At 35.1% G+C, this 20,729-nt stretch overlaps 1 protein-coding gene and 1 long non-coding RNA gene across 5 annotated transcripts in view; one reads left to right on the forward strand and one right to left on the reverse strand.

Moving 5' to 3' along the window:
- The window catches only part of LOC127518776 (uncharacterized), a 147,082-nt gene that overhangs the window by 117,990 nt on the left and 8,363 nt on the right, over positions 1-20,729 (forward strand). The gene's annotated exons all lie outside the window — the stretch shown is intronic.
- LOC127518917 (uncharacterized) lies at positions 11,072-13,185 on the reverse strand. Its single transcript, XR_007931688.1, has 3 exons — positions 13,161-13,185; positions 12,562-12,666; positions 11,072-11,419 (listed from the first exon to the last, which is right to left on the reverse strand). It is a non-coding gene; the product is annotated as an uncharacterized LOC127518917 (long non-coding RNA).

The raw sequence follows: 20,729 nt of genomic DNA on the forward strand, positions 1-20,729 counted from the left end.
TTTGTCATGTTCTAGTCATGTGATCCTGCCATGTGCTCCCCTTGTCATGTGTTCTATGTTGTCATGTTCTGATTGGTTCTTTGTCTTTATTGTGCACAGGTGTGTCTTGTCATGTCATTAGCCCTTGTGTATTTAAACCCTTGTGTTTGCCATGTGTCCTTGTCATGCATTATTCCCTGTACCATTGTTGGTAAGCTTAGCTGTTATGTTCATGTTTTGTTTTGCCAAGCCATGTAGCCAAGTCATGCCACATCTTTGTTTTATACTTTGTTTATGTTTGGATTTATGTTAAATAAACTGCACATGGGTTCGTCAAGCCTTGCCTCCAGTGGACTTGTTACAGTATGAAGTGCTGTTTAGTTTAAGTTATGTATACTTCTCTTAAAATGGATGACCACAAATTTCCCTGAAACACACTCCATGCTGAATGAAAGAGAAGCATTCTGGGTCTGCTGAGCAGGAGAGTGTGTTTGGATAACAACTGACAGGCACAAGAAGTGGGTTGTAAAATGTAAACTAAGTGTTGATATGAGAATTTTAGAGTGTCTTACAATTGCAAATAAAATAGAAAACCTACATTCATGCCCACTTTAGTTCCTTTGCAGTGAGTTCCTTTTTATGTTTTTCTTTTAGAGTGATGCATATAAAGTCTGTTTTTAACTAATTGCACCTTTTTGATTCTTTATTACATTTAAAACAAAACTGAAAAAAGATATTTGGTGTTTCTTTTGAACCCCCAGAGTTTTTCTTCAAAAGGTTAACTGACCTGTGTTTTTTTTTTTTTTTTTTTCTTCTCTCAAGGAAGGGTCTTGTCTTTTTCTCAGTTAAAAGAGAACCATCTTAACCACAAATGTTTCCATCCAGTTTAGTGCTTGTGTGCATATGAGACAGAAGTAGGAAGATGGTTAGTTTGTCAGTGTAAATGCTTATGTGGTGATTTTGTGGTGAAATTGGTTTATTTGCATGCAATGACTGCAAAAGCTTGATTTACAGTGGCAGTCTTTCTATAGACTCTTTGATGGATGAGGAAGTATCACATTTACTGCATCTCTCAGAATGAAGCACAGACTGCGGGTTTCAAAAAAATCCAGCACATCGCTACAACAACCCATAAAGACATCACCCTTTACAATAATGAACTCTGTTAGAGAGTTACATGGCTATCTATTGTTTCAATAAAATATCTTACCTGTTGAGTAAGAAAAAAAGCCACCTCTGGGCCATCTTTTAAATCTGAGTTCTCACCATCTCCAAAAATCCAAGCCAATGTTGATTCTGGTTTTGTGTCATGCCACTGCTCGGAGATGCGAAGGTTGAGGTTCCATGTGCAGTTAAACCAAAGACATAATCCAAAAAGCTAAGGTACATGAAATCAGGAATAATGCTCAGTGATGCAGTGCAACACTAGGCAAAACCTTGCAATAAATGACTGAGTGAACCAGGCAGAGCTAATGAGTAACAGATATAGACAATCAGTGATGAAACAAGGCAGAGGATTATGGGTGATGTAGTCTTTGATGGAATGGCAAAAGTCTGTGATGGAGTGCCCCCTGGTGGCTCTCAAAGGCACTCCAGCTGGTGATCATGACATAGCCTCTGCAGTCTTGTCGAGGCAGACAGGCAGTTCAGGAACAACCTCTGTGGTCATTTCAGGACGATTGATTTTTAAGAAGATCATTCACCTTTAAATGTATGGAGAACCAGTATAAATTCAGCACATCAGACAGCTCCCACAGCTGAACGTACTGAACAACAGACATGTTAATTCTGATAGTATATGTGGTTGTATTTTCTGTATTAGGAAAAGCCACATTATTGTACTATAAAAACATCGTGTAAGTTTCAGAACTCAAAATTTCTCATTAGTCTAAAAACAGCTTATATTGAAGCCAGTCTGCTAGACAGGTTCAGGAATGTAGGGATGTGAATCGTCACTGATCTCACGATTCAATTTGATTACGATTATCATGTCAACGATTCGATTTGATTCCACAATGCATCACGATGTGTTGCATCCTCAATTTTCGATATTACTGCACATGGCTACATTTTCATCAATGAATACAAGCAGTCAGATATATAACCTTTTTACTTTATCTGCTCCAAGAAAGTACACTTCCTGAATGTAGCAAACATCAAACAAAACTTAAGTCTGAACACAGCATATGACAGGAGCATTAAAGCCCTGGGTATACTTAGTTTTTTAAGCATGCGCTAGCATACTTAAACACAGTCGAACGTACAGCCTTGCAAATTTTACTTCACTTGACTCATACAGGCGTTCGACGTATGCGCAGTTTTGAGCAGTCTCTCGCCAGGAATTACAACCCATGTAAATATCTTTGTATTCTTTCATGCTAGAGTTGTACAAATGAAGGTACTTTCTAATCTCTTGGCACAATCTCTCGTCTGTGTAGGCCTTCATCATTGCTGTAGCTTGCATGCACGCCGGTCTGTTCTGTTTATGCAGTTTTTCTTTGGCTACCTTGTGTATCATGACCTAGTGGATAAACTAATTACAGCAAAAAAAAAAAAAAAAAAAAAAAAAAAAAAAAAAGCGCACGCATAAACGTAGAGTGTTGAACCTTACCTGAATGTTTGATTTAATTTTTTTTTCTTCACTAGGGGCCCCAAAGGACACACACACACACACACACACACACACACACACACACTCATTTTAGAATATAATGCAGCTATTTCAGCTCAATGGACTGCTGTCAGTGTCAGTATAACCACAGTATAGGCAAGCTGAGCAAGCTTCCTTCATGCAAATGTGTGAACTCTAACCAACTCACAAAACCACACATAGTCTAATGGAAACATTTGTGCTTGCTGGCCAGTGATCAAGTAAGAGATGTGAAGTGAGAGTTTGACGACGTCACAGCAGCAAATGTGAAGGTGGTCTGAATATAAGAGTTGAGGTTTCCTGTTTTAAACATGTTTACACGTTGCTGGTTTGTGCCCACTACAACAGAGAACATTATGAATTTCACATGCAACTGAACTTCAATAAAAAAAAATAAAAAAAAAGTGAAGAGGATTATCTGCATGTCTGGAACAAAATTATTTGATGCTAAACTTATCTATCATGTATCAGACAAACAAAAGTATTACCCCCTCTTCATATCTGTTTGATGATGATTTCCATTTTTGTAAACCAATCAGAGCCAAAAAGTCCATAAGGTATCCAATGATTGGTTAATACTGCTCTTTGTAAGTACACACTGATAACCTAATTTATTGACCAACCCCTCTGTGACGTGAGACATTTTAGAAAAGATTTTCCATTGACTGTGAACCAATCAGATGAGAGCTGACGTCTGTAAGACCCTCACCAGTGTCAGTTACTCACAGTCACTCACAGAGATGGAGAGGTCAAGACTTGCTCTCGTCACACTTATGTGTAAGAAAAGATGGGTTTGAGAAATTTTTCAGCTGCTTTGAGAGTTTTTCTAATGTAAATGTCAATATTACTGTGAATATTTTGTATGTTAATACATGTTTCAGATTTTAGTGCTTTATTGAGTTATTTTGCTCTTTTACAGGTGTTTTGTTGTTCAGTCAGAACAGAATCTATGGAGCAGAAGTGGAGATGAAAGTCAGACCAGGAGACAACATCACTCTCTACTGTGATCACTCTGTAACTCTTGGTTTCCGCTTTGTATGGATAAGAAACTGCTCTCATGAAAATCAACCCTCTCTCGAAATGGATCATACAAAATGGTTCCGGAACACATTAAAGCGTTTCAGCTCTGTCCACAACCGCTCCAGTAATTCTTATGATCTACATATTACTAACATCAGTGTCTCTGATCTGGGACTGTATTACTGTGGAGAAGTAGAGAATAAGGTATATAAAGATGAAAACGGCATCATCTCCTCAACTGAAGTGTACTATTATGGAAACCGAAACAACTCGTCTCTCTTTTGCAGGTAACTAGACATTTCTGCTAGTTGTGTAATTCTGCTTGTGTAATTCTGGAGAACTTTCTCACTGAAGAAGCAAGATGAACATAACAAAAAAATATTTTTATATATTTTTACTAACATTCATTGATACATTTGTTTATTTTATATTGAGCTTTTTGTTCTGAACCTGCCACACCTCATGACTGTATGCTTTACCTCTCTCAATGAAGAAGAAATATGAGCATAATAATAATAATAATAATAATAATAATAATAAAATCAGCATTCATTGATATGTTTGTTTATTTTATATAGAGGAAGTAACTTCATGTTCTGGACTCTTGAACATCACCTCCACTCCTCGTGTATCAGACTGTGTTCTCTGCTGGACGCTGCTGTTCAGTGTGTGTCCGGTGTGTGTTCTCCTCTCCTCCATCTGTCTGTTCTGCCTCTATCAGAGGAAAACTACAGGTATCATTCATTGTTTCACACTCTTCTTTTGCACTACCACAGTTTTACTTTAATATGCTGATAAACAGCTTTGTCAGTTAGAGTACTTTAAGCAAAGCCTGCAAACACAATTGATAGTAATGAAATTGAAATGCAATTGCATAAACCAGTAATGTTCTAATTTAAACAATCCATTGTAGATGCTGCGACAGATCAAAAAGACATTTCGAAAAGGTAGAAATACCATTGAGGTATGAACAATGCAAACACACGTTCATTAATGACATATAAATATAATATATGTAAGTTTCAGAAAGCAACTTTATTAATTCATGAATTTTCTTTCATTCCAGTTTAAGGATGAAGAGGTGTGTTATGCATCTTTAGACGTGAAAACCAGGAGACAAAAACGACGCAAGACAAAGCGAGTGCAGTGTTCAGACTTCAGTACATATGCTCAGGTCAGAACAGACACGGAATAGAACTAAAATAGAACTGAGGTGCTTTCTGAAACTTTCCAAATATGATAAAGGTCATTATCATGTAACATCACGTAATGATACAAGGTACTTTCGTTACATCTCATGTAAAAGATACATAATTCCATACTTGGATACTTGATACCACTTTACATTAAGTGTCTTTAACTACTAGTACTAACATTTAAATTAATAATGTGATACAATGTCCTTATTGTGTAAACATGTTTTTACATTGTACTTATATTTAAAAATACCTGCATGTAAATACTGCTGTAATTAATATCTGTAATCACATCTATAATTATAATTGATCCGCTAAACTTACCCGAATCCCACCTCAACAGAAGCACAGAAGTGTTTTAATACAAATTAACATTTACCTAACTTTATTTTTATTTGTATTTATTTTTCTTTTTTATGTAAGTACAAAGTTAAATACACCTATTATAAAAAGTGACTGGATACTTTATTTAACTTTTTTTTTTTTTTTTTCATGAGCTGTTATTCTTACTGTTGTTACTCTGGTCCTCAGTACAGTACAATGTTGTATTCCTCTATTTGTTGTTTTAGTACAGCCTTTGTGAACACCGTGATGACCTGAATAACAGGATGTAGAAGTATGTTTCCTGTATGAAGTGTTGTTTTGTTTAAGATATTTATATTTCTCTTAAACTGGATGATTGCAATGTTTATCTGATTCAATTTTACAGCTAGTCTCATTAAATTTTCCTAAAACATACTCCATGGCGGATGAAGCATTATGTGCTTGAGTAGGTTAGTGTGTTTGGATAACAGTTAGCAACAAGCAAACAGGCAAACTATATATCTCATCTTAAAAAATCTGTCTTATAACTGTAAAGGTAAAAGAGAAATGCCCACTTTAGTTGCTTCTCTGTAGTAAGATACATTCTTGTTTTTCCTCTTGTTTTCTTATTTTTCTTTGAACTGGTGCATGTTAGGTCTGCATTTTTTCTAATTGTGCTTTTAATTCTTGAAATAATAATTGAAATCAAAACAAATTTAAATATTCAAAGCATCAGAGTTGTTCTTCAAAGGAGTTTTACTGAAGTGCACTGTCTGTGTCTTTTCTTGAGGAAGGGTCTTGCTTTGTTTCCAGTTAAAGAAATGACAATCTTAACCACAAATGTTTCCATTCAGTTTAGTGCTTGTGTGAACATGAGACAGAAGAAAGGAGTTGGTGTGTATAAATGCTCATGTGGTGAGTTTGTGGTGAAATTGGTTTGCAACTTTGCGTACTTGCAGCAAAAGCTTGATTTACAGCGGCAGTCTTTCTTTAGACTCTTTGATGGACGAGGAAGAATCACATTTACTGCATCTCTCAGAATAAAGCACAAAGAGCTGGTTTCAGTTGTTTTGCTTTTTTTACTTTCCTTTTTACTTTGGCAATCCTACATGACCTCTCAAATGATATTCAAATAATGCTAAAGATATCAGTGCCATGCCATTTAATAATGTGTCAAAAGGAATGTTTTTCTTTTTTGTCACTGTATGTAATGGATAGTGATGTTTATAGTATGGAAATGTATATTTTTACTTGTCCGTGATCTGTTGTGTCTGAAAGAGACTCATGGTTGTCAGAGCTGTAAGTGTGTTTAGTTTTATTAGTGGCCTGAGGGGGGCAGTGTGGATTTGCTTTTTGCAAAATGTCTTAACATTTTAAATGCTTGTTACACTCCACATTCATTTGACTAATATTTTAAAGCACATTTTTTTATGTGAAGGTAATATAGCAAATAAATCATATATCAATTCATGTTTTTATTCAGTTGATTCAGTGTGTTTGGCAAATCATTAAAGATATATTAAAGATAAGTGGCAAAAGAACATAAGTGGGAGGAGCATATTCATTTATTATTGTTGTTGTTGTTTATTGTGTATGCATGTTTGTATGTGTTTCTGGCCCTATAAAAAGAAAATTTAAAAAGTCATGGAAACTCTCTATGGCCAGTAGGTGGCGCTCACGGAGTTTCTACAACAGTGTTTTACTGTCCAGTCCAACAAAAAATCCATTCCACACTTTGCAGAAATTCAAATCTGACAGAGAAAACTGGATTATAGAGTTATTAGAGGGTTATTGCAGTAACCCTGTTTGTAGTTGAATTAAAAGGGCAAATAAGGTGTGGGTGATAACGAGACATTTAGACCATTAAGTCCATTCAATCATTTATTTATTCTATAACTAAAGTATTTCATCTGCACAATATCTCCTGCAATGAATTTTTTTAAAAATTTGGAACCAAAATCAGGGTTATTATTAACTACTAAACTATTATTAACTAAAACTAAAACCATACATATATTTCCATTACGTAAAATAAATTATTTGTTAACTGAAATAAAATGTAAAAAAATAAATAAATAAATAAAATAAAATTATTTCAGCTAGTTGCCAATGAAACATTTCTAAAATAACTTCTAAAATAATTTCTAATAATTTCTAAAATAACTAAATCAAAACTAAACAACTAAAAAAAAAAAAAAAAACTAATAAAATCAGAACAAAATTAATAATACTATAATAAAATGATAATTAATACTAGATATATTTAAACTACAAAACTAATAAAAATGCAAAAACAAAACAAAATTAAAAAAAATAAAATTGAATTGAAAATATCAACAAAAACTATAATAGTATATCAATAATAAAATAACACTGCATAAAATATATGACATTAAAGATCCACCATCTTGAATGAATCATTGAGTGATCAGTCGGAAGTCCATTTTTCATTGCTGTGGCTTCATCCACATACTCTCTTGAACAGGTACTTATTTTTAAAGTACATTTTATATAGTATGAATCTGTGTAGTATGACTATGAATGTCATCTGGACTTACTACATTTGCCATGTTGTCATTATAATGTGACCTGTTGCGTCACTTCACTGCCATTCAGAAATCCTGTCCCGTGGCATCATGGGATAGTAAATTGTCCATCATATGCACACTTCAGAATCTCACTGGAAGTAGTAGGCCTACACTTTTATGAGTCCTGTGTATTCGGACATACTTCTTTTGTCACATACTGTTTTTTGCCTACTATAGGGAAGTATGTGATTTCAGACACAGCCTAGATCTTTGAGACTGGATGGTGGGATGCCTCCAAAGGGTCACAATGTAAAACTTGTTGCAGAATGGGCCACAGGCAACTCCTACTAAAAATGTAGCAGGGCATTTTAAAAAATTTGTACAAAAATGAGTTCTATGTGGCATTTGTTGTGGGGAAATACTGGGGAAATGAATATCATCTTCAGTTTGACACAAGAAACACACACGCAGATCTAAAAACAACAGCAATAAAATAGCTTGACCCTAATTTGGATTTGGCGTGAAGTTTATTTTTCCTTGTGGCATTAATTTCTGTTTCCACGTGAGTAGATATCAGACATTCTTCCAGCTTAAAAACAGAGTAGTCAAACATAGACAATGTCGATGTCGGTCAGTTGAGGAACAGATGATTTATAAATTTTTTTTAATTGTACATTTTATTATATATTTATTATTATCATTATTGTATTAACATTTTTGATAATGTCTTTCCATACTACTGCACATTAATAAATTAAGGGCGAGAATGACGTGTGTGTGTGATTTATGAGGACACAAATGTGTATATTTGGGTATTACATGGGTATTACAATGTAAAGATTGTTTAGGAGGACACTTCCTGTGTCCTCGTAAACCAAATGGCATAAAATATATATATATATTTTTTTTGTTTTTGTTTCTGTGATGGGTAAGTTTAGGGGTATGGTTAGTGTAGGGGGATAAAGCACACATACAAGTAAACCATGTATACAAGTATGTTTGTGTGTGTGTGTGTGTGTGTGTGTGTGTGGTTCTATTTTTGACCAACTAATCAGCCATTCACATGCACACTTTGCTCTCTTTACACGTTGATGTTAGCATTTTATGACTGTGTTGCGTAAAGACATACATGCATAATACAAACCCGATTCCAAAAAAGTTGGGACACTGTACAAATTGTGAATAAAAAAGGAATGCAATAATTTACAATTCTCATAAACTTATATTTTATTCACAATAGAATATAGATAACATATCAAATGTTGAAAGTGAGACATTTTGAAATGTCATGCCAAATATTGGCTCATTTTGGATTTCATGAGAGCTACACATTCCAAAAAAGTTGGGACAGGTAGCAATAAGAGGCCGGAAAAGTTAAATGTACATAAAAGGAACAGCTGGAGGACCAATTTGCAACTTATTTAAAATGGACTGTGGCAAAGTGGAAAACTGCTCTGTGGTTAGACGAATCAAAATTTGAAGTTCTTTTTGGAAAACTGGGACGCCATGTCATCCGGACTAAAGAGGACAAGGACAACCCAAGTTGTTATCAGCGCTCAGTTCAGAAGCCTGCATCTCTGATGGTATGGGGTTGCATGAGTGCGTGTGGCATGGGCAGCTTACACATCTGGAAAGGCACCATCAATGCTGAAAGGTATATCCAAGTTCTAGAACATCATATGCTCCCATCCAGACGTCGTCTCTTTCAGGGAAGACCTTGCATTTTCCAACATGACAATGCCAGACCACATACTGCATCAATTACAACATAATGGCTGCGTAGAAGAAGGATCCGGGTACTGAAATGGCCAGCCTGCAGTCCAGATCTTTCACCCATAGAAAACATTTGGGGCATCATAAAGAGGAAGATACGACAAAGAAGACCTAAGACAGTTGAGCAACTAGAAGCCTGTATTAGAAAAGAATGGGACAACATTCCTATTCCTAAACTTGAGCAACTTGTCTACTCAGTCCCCAGACGTTTACAGACTGTTATAAAAAGAAGAGGGGATGCCACACGGTGGTAAACATGGCCTTGTCCCAACTTTTTTGAGATGTGTTGATGCCATTAAATTTAAAATCAACTTATTTTTCCCTTAAAATGATACATGTCATCTATGTTGTATTCTGAATAAAATATTATTTGAAACTTCCACATCATTGCATTCCTTTTTTATTCACAATTTGTACAGTGTCCCAACTTTTTTGGAATCGGGTTTGTACAAATAAATAATAATAATAAAAATAATAATAATAAAAAAAGATGAAATAACAGGCAATTACATGTTTTCAGGCTTGGCGACACTTTTCTCCTCTGCTATCACTGTGTGTTTTAGCTCTGATGGGAAATAATATTACAGGACTGTCATTTGTTAGATAATCACATGAACACAGCCATACATTCTTGTATAAGGTGTCTCATTGTCATATCTGAAATAACCACGTCTGCGTTTGATGCCTAACAGCTGTTCTAAATATACCATTCACATTCATCTCAAACACAGAAAAGTTCATCTGACCTGATCTGGGAATCTCTGATTTAGTCTTGGATAAAGATATAGTGGAAAAAGACACTCAAAAGCCTGAAAGAGAAGGAGTGAAGAGGACAGTGATCTTATACATCCAGTGCTGTAGAGGTTGAAAGGGCTGCTGTCAAAATAGAAGCAGCGTTTTAACTTGAGTAGCAGTTTCACTCCATCTAGTGACCTACAGAGGACCAGTATAAATTCAGCACATTGGACAGCTCCCACTGCTGAACGCACTGAACAACAGAAATGTTCATTCTGAAAGATGAAGTATATGTGGTTCTACTTTCTGTTTGATTAAGTATTAGGAAAAGCCACGTGTGCATTAGCTCCTGTGATGATGAACCTGGACAATGCCATCATCACTAGAGCACCAGTGCTCAGTATTTTCTGTGTTTGTATTGATTGTATGAAAAGTTTATTATTTGATGCGTGTTGATGTATGTATTGAGGGACAATACCAACAGCAATTGTTCAAGTATGGTAAATATAAAAGAGTCATTGTTTGTTTTAAAGTATTTCTTTATTGTTTTTTTTCTGTTTATTTGTTTGTGTGGTTGTTCGGCATATTATAGCACAGGTTAGATCTTACCTTGCAGGGCCAGTATTTTAGGGGTTGGCTCTGGTAGCGCTCGTAGCCAGAGTTTGCCTTATGGTCGGTCATACCATTTTTTAAGCTGGGGAGAGATGGGAATGCTATAATGTGTTAAATGTTTCTTTTGTGTTTATATGTTGTGCTTGTTGGTATTGTGATGACTGAAAGTAAGAAATTAGTTGTTGAATATGTATTTATGTGACATTTTTATGCTGTGAAGTTCTGTGAGAAGTGTTACGGGGAAGGGTTCCACCCTATGACAATGGTTTGTCCCACTAGTGTTTGGCGGGAAACTGGTCCATTTGATCCATTGTCTGAGTATGTTTGGGGCATTCTGTGTATGATGCAAGGGTGTGAACATGTTTGTCTGAGGTGAGACATGCAGTTTTATATTGTGGATGTGCCACTAGGCATTGTTTAGTGCCAGGTTTTGCTGCTCACAGTATTTTTTTCTTTCTCTTTTTTTTGTACTTTGTTGGCTGTACCTGCTTTTGCAATGCTTATAAAATAAAGCATGACTGGCATTTGGGAAAACCACTCCTGTGTACTTAGCCTTCCTGACTCCTCCCTGGCCTCTCGACAACACGCAACATGACAGCTCCTTTAACAATATGTGATGTGATCTGTGAAAAAAAACTACAAACATCACATGGTGAAATTTTACGTATCACAGGTTATAATACCATCTGAAAGCTGAATTCGAGCCCTTTCCAAATCTGTTTTCATAGCTTGTCTGTAACAAAAGTTATGGTTATCTGAAGTCGTCCGATCGCTCTGATTTTCAGGAACAGAATTCTGAGAAAAACAGGTTTAAATAACTGTCACCCCCTTTTTTCGCATTGACATGAAAATGCACTATCCAAACATAAATGTTTGTAATTCAAGAATGCTTTGGAATATAGACCTAAGGTTGGTCTTGTTTTAAAGAAGACACTTGTCAGATTATTGTAGAAGTTAAATAAATTATGAAAGTGAAATAAAGATGACACTAAAATGACACCCAAGCTCCATTACTGACCATTTAAGGGCGCCTCCATTTATTTGAGTGATCTGAACCATATTCAGGGGCCGTAGCCATCATTTCAGAAGTGAGGGGGGCAGAAATGTTGGGTGTAATACCAGTTTTTATCTAACTGATAACCGCCATCTTGTAACAGTCAGCTCGCTAACTCGTAACATTGTGTTTTAATGGTGCATGTACTTTTTAAATAACCATAACTTGCTCAATTTTCTACCGATTTTCAAACTGTTTGGTTTGTTATAAACGTCAGAGATGTACTTATGACACTGCATACTTATGAATAATTATAACCACGGACTTCCATATGAAAATAACATTGAACAGAACAGATATGTGCAATGAATATACACACGCACAAGTTATTTATGTTAAATCAATATATAGGCTACTAAAACTCAGTGTACAGAATGGCAACATGAGATATATATATATTGAATTATTACATGTTTATTTTAACTTCTTCAGGGTTGGGCCATTTACTAGGCTTTTCCCCTCGACATTGCACTGTGCCTACTTCAGAGATCACTGTTCCAAAAAAAAAAAAAGAAAAAAAAAAAGGTGTCCAAAAGAAACATTCTGCAATTGTGTAAACAAACTTGTAAAAAGCTTTGGGTCAACAACAATCTTGTAATACTATTATGTCATAGCCCCGCTGTTCCTGTGTAACAGGACCTATATTGTACATACATCCACTAAGTAACTAACGATTATCCCAAATATAATCATAATATTGTCATATCTTACAGGTGAAAGGTGATCCCATGGGCTCTCGTTTTGAGACTACGGCGATTGGAGCATCCGTAGGCTGCACAAAAGTCTGGCATCTTCTCCTATAAAGCCAGCAATTTCCTGTATCATAATGTAAGATGTTTTTAACAAACCAAACTGATTGGAAATCATGTGCAACTTAAGTTATATTGAAAAGAAAGAGCAATTCTGCCTCTCCCACTGATGTAAAATTGCTGGGTAGCAGCTAAACTGTAACTACTAGTTCTCACTCAAAGCTTCTTGTTATTAGCCAGCTAATAACTACAACCACATCCACAAAGATTGTAATTTAGACAAAAGATTGGTTGTCATAAAATTGTTATTGGTGTCAGTAAATCCTATATAATTGAACAGCTTGATTGTGGTCTCAGCCTTGATAACTTGCGCAAGTAGCCGTGATACACAACTATGCTGCACGATTAAGTCATTTTTCGAAAAGAAAAGCTGCAATTTCAACATGTTCAAGCATCCAGAATTATAGCCACGTTAATAATGTTTGTAAGAAACCAAACCATTTGTAAATCCATCAAGATTTCAGCGAGATAAGAGTATTTGTGTTCGTGCAGATCACTCACCTTACATCAGGTACCACAGAGCCTGCCAGAAAGCTTGCCTGTGACAAGATGGCCACCGGTGATGACGTTAGAGACTCCGCCGTAAGCCTTTATTATGTATATCTATGAAGTAGCATACCAATGGTATTTTGTGTGCTAATTAGCGAAGACACTCCTGACATAAATAATAAATTACTGTTACTGTAACATTTTTTATTGTAAAACATTGTTCAGATATTGATGCTGGAATCTTAAATCTTTAAGGATAAGCCAAACGTTCGCAAGTTTCCTACACCCCATGAGGCCTTGCGCCAAAAGTGGGAGTGTCTTCCAGTTCGAAGTAAACAGCGGGACGTGACACTCATTCATTCAACTGTTGAGTCATTCAAGATTTAGCGATCCAAACTTGTGAACATTTGGCCGTTACTTAAAGACTTAAGATTCCAGTATCAATATTTGAACAATGTTTTACAATAAAAAATGTTACAGTAACAGTAATTATTTAAGTTCATTAAGTTTATTTAAGTTTATTTAAGTTTAATTTAAGTTCATTATAGCTCCGTTGTTCTCTTGTGCTCCGCCTTCTCATGATAAGATTTAGAAAAAAAAAAAAAACCTTTGCGTGCCGTAGTTTATACAGGACTGGTGGGAAATTTGCATTAATACACCTTCATTCTACATGTTATGTGGTTTATTTTGATAGGTGAACTGTCTTTGTAGTGTTAAGAGAGGGAACGCTATGGCCGATTTCCATCGGGTGTGTTCTGTAAGGTTAGAGAAAGACAGTCTTTTCAGCTTGCCACTATAAATCACTATTTTTCTGCACTTAACAGAATTTTGCTAAGATATTTTCAGAGATGATAGACAAGATGTTATAGAATAATAATTTAATGAAAACCCAATTTTGACAAAAAAAAAGACATTCAACCTATTTTTTGACTTTACTGAAAACGTTCCAGCACGACATCCGACGGGTTTTCCCAGATCCCATCACATATTTATTTCATATTTAACAACTTAGCCTACATCACATTTATTCAAAACATGTTCGTCTTTTTATATTTTAAATAATGTGCAAATATCTGTGTGCCTCTGGACAAAGCTTTGATTCCATGTCTAATAAGTAGAGTAAACACACACACACACACACACACACACACACACACACACACACACACACACACACACACACACACACTCTCCATAGGCGTAATGGTTTTTATACTGTACAAACTGTATATTCTATCCCCCTACACTACCCCTACCCCATACCCATCACAGAAAACTGTCTGCATTTTTTGAATTAAGAAAAACAAAAACACAGTTTAGTATGTTTTTTTAAGCCATTTGATTTATGAGGACACAGGAAGTGTCCTCATAAACCATGTTTACAAGAACACACACACACAACACACACACACACACACACACACACACACACACACACACACACACACATTATTGTTTTTTTATTAATATTGAATCAAAATAATTTCCCTTCTCTCTTGCAGTGACATCTCTTCTCTTATCTGATGACTTGTTTACTGTCACTCACATGACATCACAACAATAGCAAACAACAACTATCCAATCAATTTCTAATGGACAAAATCAAGTACTGCCTTACATTTCATACATTTTTCTTGTTCGTGAAGATATTTCACTTGGAAACAGGGAAGATGATCACAACTTTCATTTCATGCCAACTTTAATGGTTGTTATAAAAAGCATTACCAAAAAGACATAGACAAACGCACACCGTCCGAGGTCAAGAGGGATAAATTTATATGAATGAGATCTGACTGCACACTCGCTTGCAAAAAGCCTTTGTCAAGGTATGTCGAAACGTTGGGTTATAAAAAGCATCACACACTTTTGTGTAGTATTGTGTAGATGATTTATCATATGATGTATTGATCTTCACATGTGTTACTGTTACTGTTTTAGAATATAATTTCTAATTTCTAATATAATTTCTATAATTTCTAAGCTAATTTCAGCTCGATGGACTGCTGTCAGTGTCAGTATAACCACAGACAAGCTGAGCAAGCTTCCTTCATGCAAATGTGTGAACTCTAACCAACTCACAAAACCACACATAGTCTAATGGAAACATTTGTGCTTGTTGACCAGTGATTAAGTAAGAGAATGTGAGAGTTTGACGACATGGCACAGCAGCAAATGTGAAGGTGGCCTGAATATAAGAGTTGTGGTTTCCTGTTTTGACATGTTTACACGTTGCTGGTTTGTACCCACTACAACAGAGAACATCATGAATTTTACAGCTGAACTTTGACTTGACCAACTGAAATGTAAAGCACAAAATTTCTCAACTGAAGATGATTATCTGCATGTATGAATCAAAATTATTTGATACTAAACATATCTATCATATCTATCAGAGAAATAAAAGTTTTACATCCTCTTCATATCTGTTTGATGATGATTTCCGTTTTTGTAAACCAATCAGCAAATTAGAGTAAAAAAGTCTATAGGGTAACCAATGATTGGTTAATACTACTCTTTGTATGTACACATGATAACCTAATTTATTGGCCAACCCCTCTGTGACGTGAAACATTTTAGAAAATATTTTCCATTGACGTGAACCAATCAGATGAGAGCTGACGTCTGTAAGACCCTCACCAGTGTCAGTTATTCACAGTCACTCACAGAGATGGAGAGGTCAAGACTTGCTCTCGTCGCGCTCACGTGTAAGAAAAAAAAAGAAAGTTTTCAGCTGTTTTGAGAGTTTTTCGAACGTAAATTTCAATATTACTGTGAATATTTTTGTATGGTAATACATATTTCAAATTTAAGTGCTTTATTAAGTTATTTTGCTCTTTTACAGGTGTTTTGTTGTTCAGTCAGAACAGAATCTATGGAGCAGAAGTGGAGATGAAAGTCAGACCAGGAGACAACATCACTCTCTACTGTGATCGCTCTGTAACTCATGGTTTCCTCTTTGTATGGATAAGAAACTGCTCTCAGGAAAATCAACCCTCTCTGGTTTTTAGAATATGGAACCAGGAGACATTTCAGCATTTCAGCTTCTCTCACAACCGCTCCAGTAATTCTTATGATCTACATATTACTAACATCAGTGTCTCTGATCTGGGACTGTATTACTGTGGAGAAATAGAGGATAAAGTGTATAAAGATGAAAAAGGCAGGACCTCCCGATTTGAACTGTACTATTATGGAAACCGAGCAACTCGTCTCTCTTTTGCAGGTAAGAAAACATTCTGCTAGTTATTATTACGTTATTGCTTGTGGAATTCTGGAGCACTTTACCTTTCTGACTGAAGATATTTTTTTATGATATAGTTTTTTTTGTATATGTTTATGTTTATTTTATATAGGGGAAGTAATTTCATGTTCTGGACTGAACATCACCCCCACTCCTCGTGTATCAGACTGTGTTCTCTGCTGGACGCTGCTGTTCAGTGTGTGTCCGGTGTGTGTTCTCCTCTCCTCACTCCTGTCCTCCATCTGTGTGTACTGCATCTGTCAGAGGAAAACTGCAGGTATCTCGTTCGCTGTTTGTTTCCTTGACAACTTTTATTATGATTTTCTCAATATAAAACCTAATGTCTTTGGTCAGCAATCAAAGCTGCAAACAAATTATAAATTATAAATCTATTTATAAATCTACACCCTAGCAACCACCCTGAGTACCTTAGCAACCGCATAGCAACATCCTAGCAACCACCTAGAATACCCTAGCTACCACAGAGCAACACCCTAGCAACCACCCAGAATACCCTAGCAAACACATAGCAATACCCTAGCAACCACTCCAAGTACCCTAGCAACCGTATAGAAGCACCCTAGCAACCACCTTGAGTACCCTAGCAACCATCCAGAATACCCTAGCAACCGCATAGCAATATCCTAGCAACAACCTTGAGTACCCTAGCCACCGCATAGCAACACCCTAGCAACCACCCAGAATATCCTAGCAACCACATAACAACACCCTAGCAACCACCTTGAGTACCCTAGCCACTGCATAGCAACCAAACTTTTCCATCTAGTTATACATTTAAGTACTGAGAAATATTAATTAACAACGTGTACTTACTATAGGTTAGGATTAGGGTTAGGTTTACGTTTAGTTGCATGTAATTATGCATAACTTACTGTTATTACTATGGTAACTACATGTAACGTGTAACAATTACATTGTAACATTAAGTGTTACCAAAACTGTTATTGTGTAGCTGCCTTAATGTGAGCTTTTTTGAGAAGCTGATTCTGAACTGTTTCACATATTTAATGTTGTTTATAGTAAAAAATGACTAAACTGTATTAGAATGATACAGTAGCATTTGTGTTTGTGTTGTGTTTACATGGTACAAACATTTTTATGTATTTAAGAGCACATACATGCTTAAAGTTACTATGTTCAGACTTGCATTATTTTCTCACTGTACTGTCATATTTTCATTTGATCTTTAGATTCTGAGCAGAATGCAGAGATACTCACTGCGAATGTTATTAAGGTATCTATATTGCTACTTGTTTTAGGGAAATTGTATCTACTGTATATTGTTACTTGTTTTTTTAAGCTTTGCCATGCCAAAGACAATAGTTTAGTTTGTTTCATGTGCTTCTCCTATTCATTTCAGAGGGATCCTACAGAGAAACATCAGTGTGAGACGAGTAAAACTGGAAAGATCTGCCTCCACACTGAAGTCTCTTATAGACTGCTGACATCTTCATATCCCTATGCCAAGATGTGATTCTACTGCTCAGTTTAAACAACTTACTGAAAACGTACTTTCTATTGCTCTCTTTTTGTACTCAGCAACGTCAACTATGATTTCTGAACTCTTTCACCACATTTAGTTCACATGCACACACATACAAAAAACTTGCAGCACATTTTTTATATAATTGTATTTACATATACAGTTATGCATGATACACAAATATAAAAAAAATATTTCAAATGTTCAAATAAAATACTAACAAAATAAATAAAGTAAAAAAAAAAAAGTTTAAAGTATTGCTATTACATTTTATTTGCACTTTTTCTGGTTGCAAATTATATTTTCGTAATGAAATAGCACTGATTTTTAAAAACAACATTAATTTGAAATCTTTTATTGGATTAAACAAAATAAGAAAAAACCCAAAAAACAAAACAAAACAATAATAACTAATTACAAATAATGGGTTTCCTGTGTACGTTTGTCTTCCACTCATTCTTACTTTTTTCTTTTTCTCTCTTCTTGTGTGCAGCTATAAGTACCAACCACAAATGTTTCCACTGGACCCTATCAACAGAAATGCACCAATTGACAGAACCACAAATAGTTTCCAGTAGAATTAAAATATGATCTATTCCATGTGCATAAAGCTAATGCACACATGTAATAAAGTATAAAAATAAACAGTAGTTTTTGGACTGAATAAGTTTTGTTGCATTGCAACAATAAAATAACATTTTTTTATTTACAATTTCATGTTTCATAACTTCATATTTTGAACATATTTCATAGCATTAATCCAGTTTATATTTCTGTGCAGCATTAAACAATAAAGACAGATAAATTTAAAACAGTCAATAAGAAATAATTATAAAAGGAAAGCAAAACTCAATGTCTCCATCTAGTGGCTAATACTCTAAACCTTTCAGGTGCTGTCAATCATTTCTCTTTATTACAGTTTTTCTCAATCGCTTTGGCTCAATTGTTACTTTTTTTCCTCAAAACAATAAGTTTAGATGTCTGAACAATTAGTTTCTTGTTCACATCGGATTTAAATTTCTTATTGATTTAAGTAAATTGCATGTGTTTTGGCGCATATGCAAAAGAATAAGTACAATTGTGTATAATTTGCACAATAACTAAACGCAGGCTTGTTGATCTAAAGTGATAATTTGATTCTTAGTGAAACTGTCAAACTGTTCACAACTAAACATTCTTTCATCATGTGAGCCATTCAGTTATCAAAATCTGTCAGATATGCATGTATATTACATACATGTCTGACATGGAATGTTTGTAATGTCTGCTAAAATGGTCTGCCATTGTAATGAAATAGGAATCAAAGTCTTACTAATCAACCAATCAAAGTTTGCCCAGCACAATCACTACCATTTTTGAACATGGAGGAATGTCATAACCCTAAACAGCAGCAGCTACAGCAGTACTGTATAAATACATTTGTGTTTATACAGGACGTAGATATATGTTACATGTAAACTGACAATTCACAGTTGCTTGTTGTGGAAGAGCAATAGTAAGATAGACTGTGTGGTATAAGAATGTAAGAATGATACTCTATATGTAAAAATATGTGGTGGTGATGTTAGGGGAAAACATAATAGAGTGTGTAAAAATGAATAAGAAACTGTGAACTTTCAGTTTACATGTAACACATTTCTACAAAAATATATGCACTGTATAAATACAAATGTTCATTTTCTTTTTGTAGTATGACTTTTTCCAGTAAATTTATACCTGAAATGTCTGAATCTGTCTAAAAAGCTCAGTGTGAGACACAAGAGCAATCAGCTAGACAAAACTGACATTCTTGCAATGGTGAAAAAACATCTAAATATTTTGACCAGTGTGTCTCACACGATGACAAAAACACTTTTATTAGCCAATTTACTGACACAATAACTAGGTTTTGAAGCATGAATTAAATGTTTTGTGTGAGTAACTACATTTTGCTGACATGCAATAGAGTTCTGATGTTCTAGCAAACAGTTGTGACAATTGTACTTACAGTTTAGAGAATGTTGACTGTTTCGAAAAAATGTGCCAAAGCGATTGAAAAAAAAAAAAAAAAAACTGTAACGTTTAAGAAATAAACAAATCCACATAAAGAAATAAAGAACTGAATAGTACTTTGAAAAGTACAAAGTATGTTTATGCCATTGTCAGTCATATCAATAGAATAATAAATTTATATGTGTTTTATTTTACATGAAGCGGGTCACCACAAGGGGGCAGAAATATTGAGATTAGAAATATTTGTGATTTGCTTCTAGGTGTGTCTTTCTTGTTGCTACAGTCTTTGTTTGTTGTTGGTTAAGTCAGTGAGACTTTAGGTGCCACATTGATGTTGTTGTGCTATTTACAGGTTCTTTTTTTCTGCTAAAGAGAGTCTCGTCGGCTCTTTGTTTAAGTGTAAATCAACCCACAAATGTTTCCAGTGGACTTTATGATTGTCCGCTTTTTGTTCTGTGTTTTATTTGATCTCCCAACCTTGATGTACAAACCATCTTACTACTGTTATTAATAATATCTTTTATCATCATCATCATCATCATTATTATTAAACACCAAAAATTACATAAAATGTTTTTATTGCACAGCCAATTATTATCCATCCATCCATCCATCCATTTTCCAAACTGCCTGTCTAGGCCAAGGGGAATCTGGAGTCCGTAAGCAGGGACCGTAAGCAGGGAAACGCCCTGAGTGAATGCATGACCAGCATACTTGCTGTTTAATAATCATTTGACACATAGCTAACTGGCAGCTCCAGTATTGAAAAGACTTATCTTGAACTCTGTCATGGAAATGTCATGTATAAACCTTTGTTTTATAAAATGGATAGTTCCGGCCCTTG

The sequence above is a fragment of the Ctenopharyngodon idella genome, chromosome 1 (assembly GCF_019924925.1).
Source record: "Ctenopharyngodon idella isolate HZGC_01 chromosome 1, HZGC01, whole genome shotgun sequence".
Taxonomy (NCBI): Eukaryota; Metazoa; Chordata; class Actinopteri; order Cypriniformes; family Xenocyprididae; genus Ctenopharyngodon; species Ctenopharyngodon idella.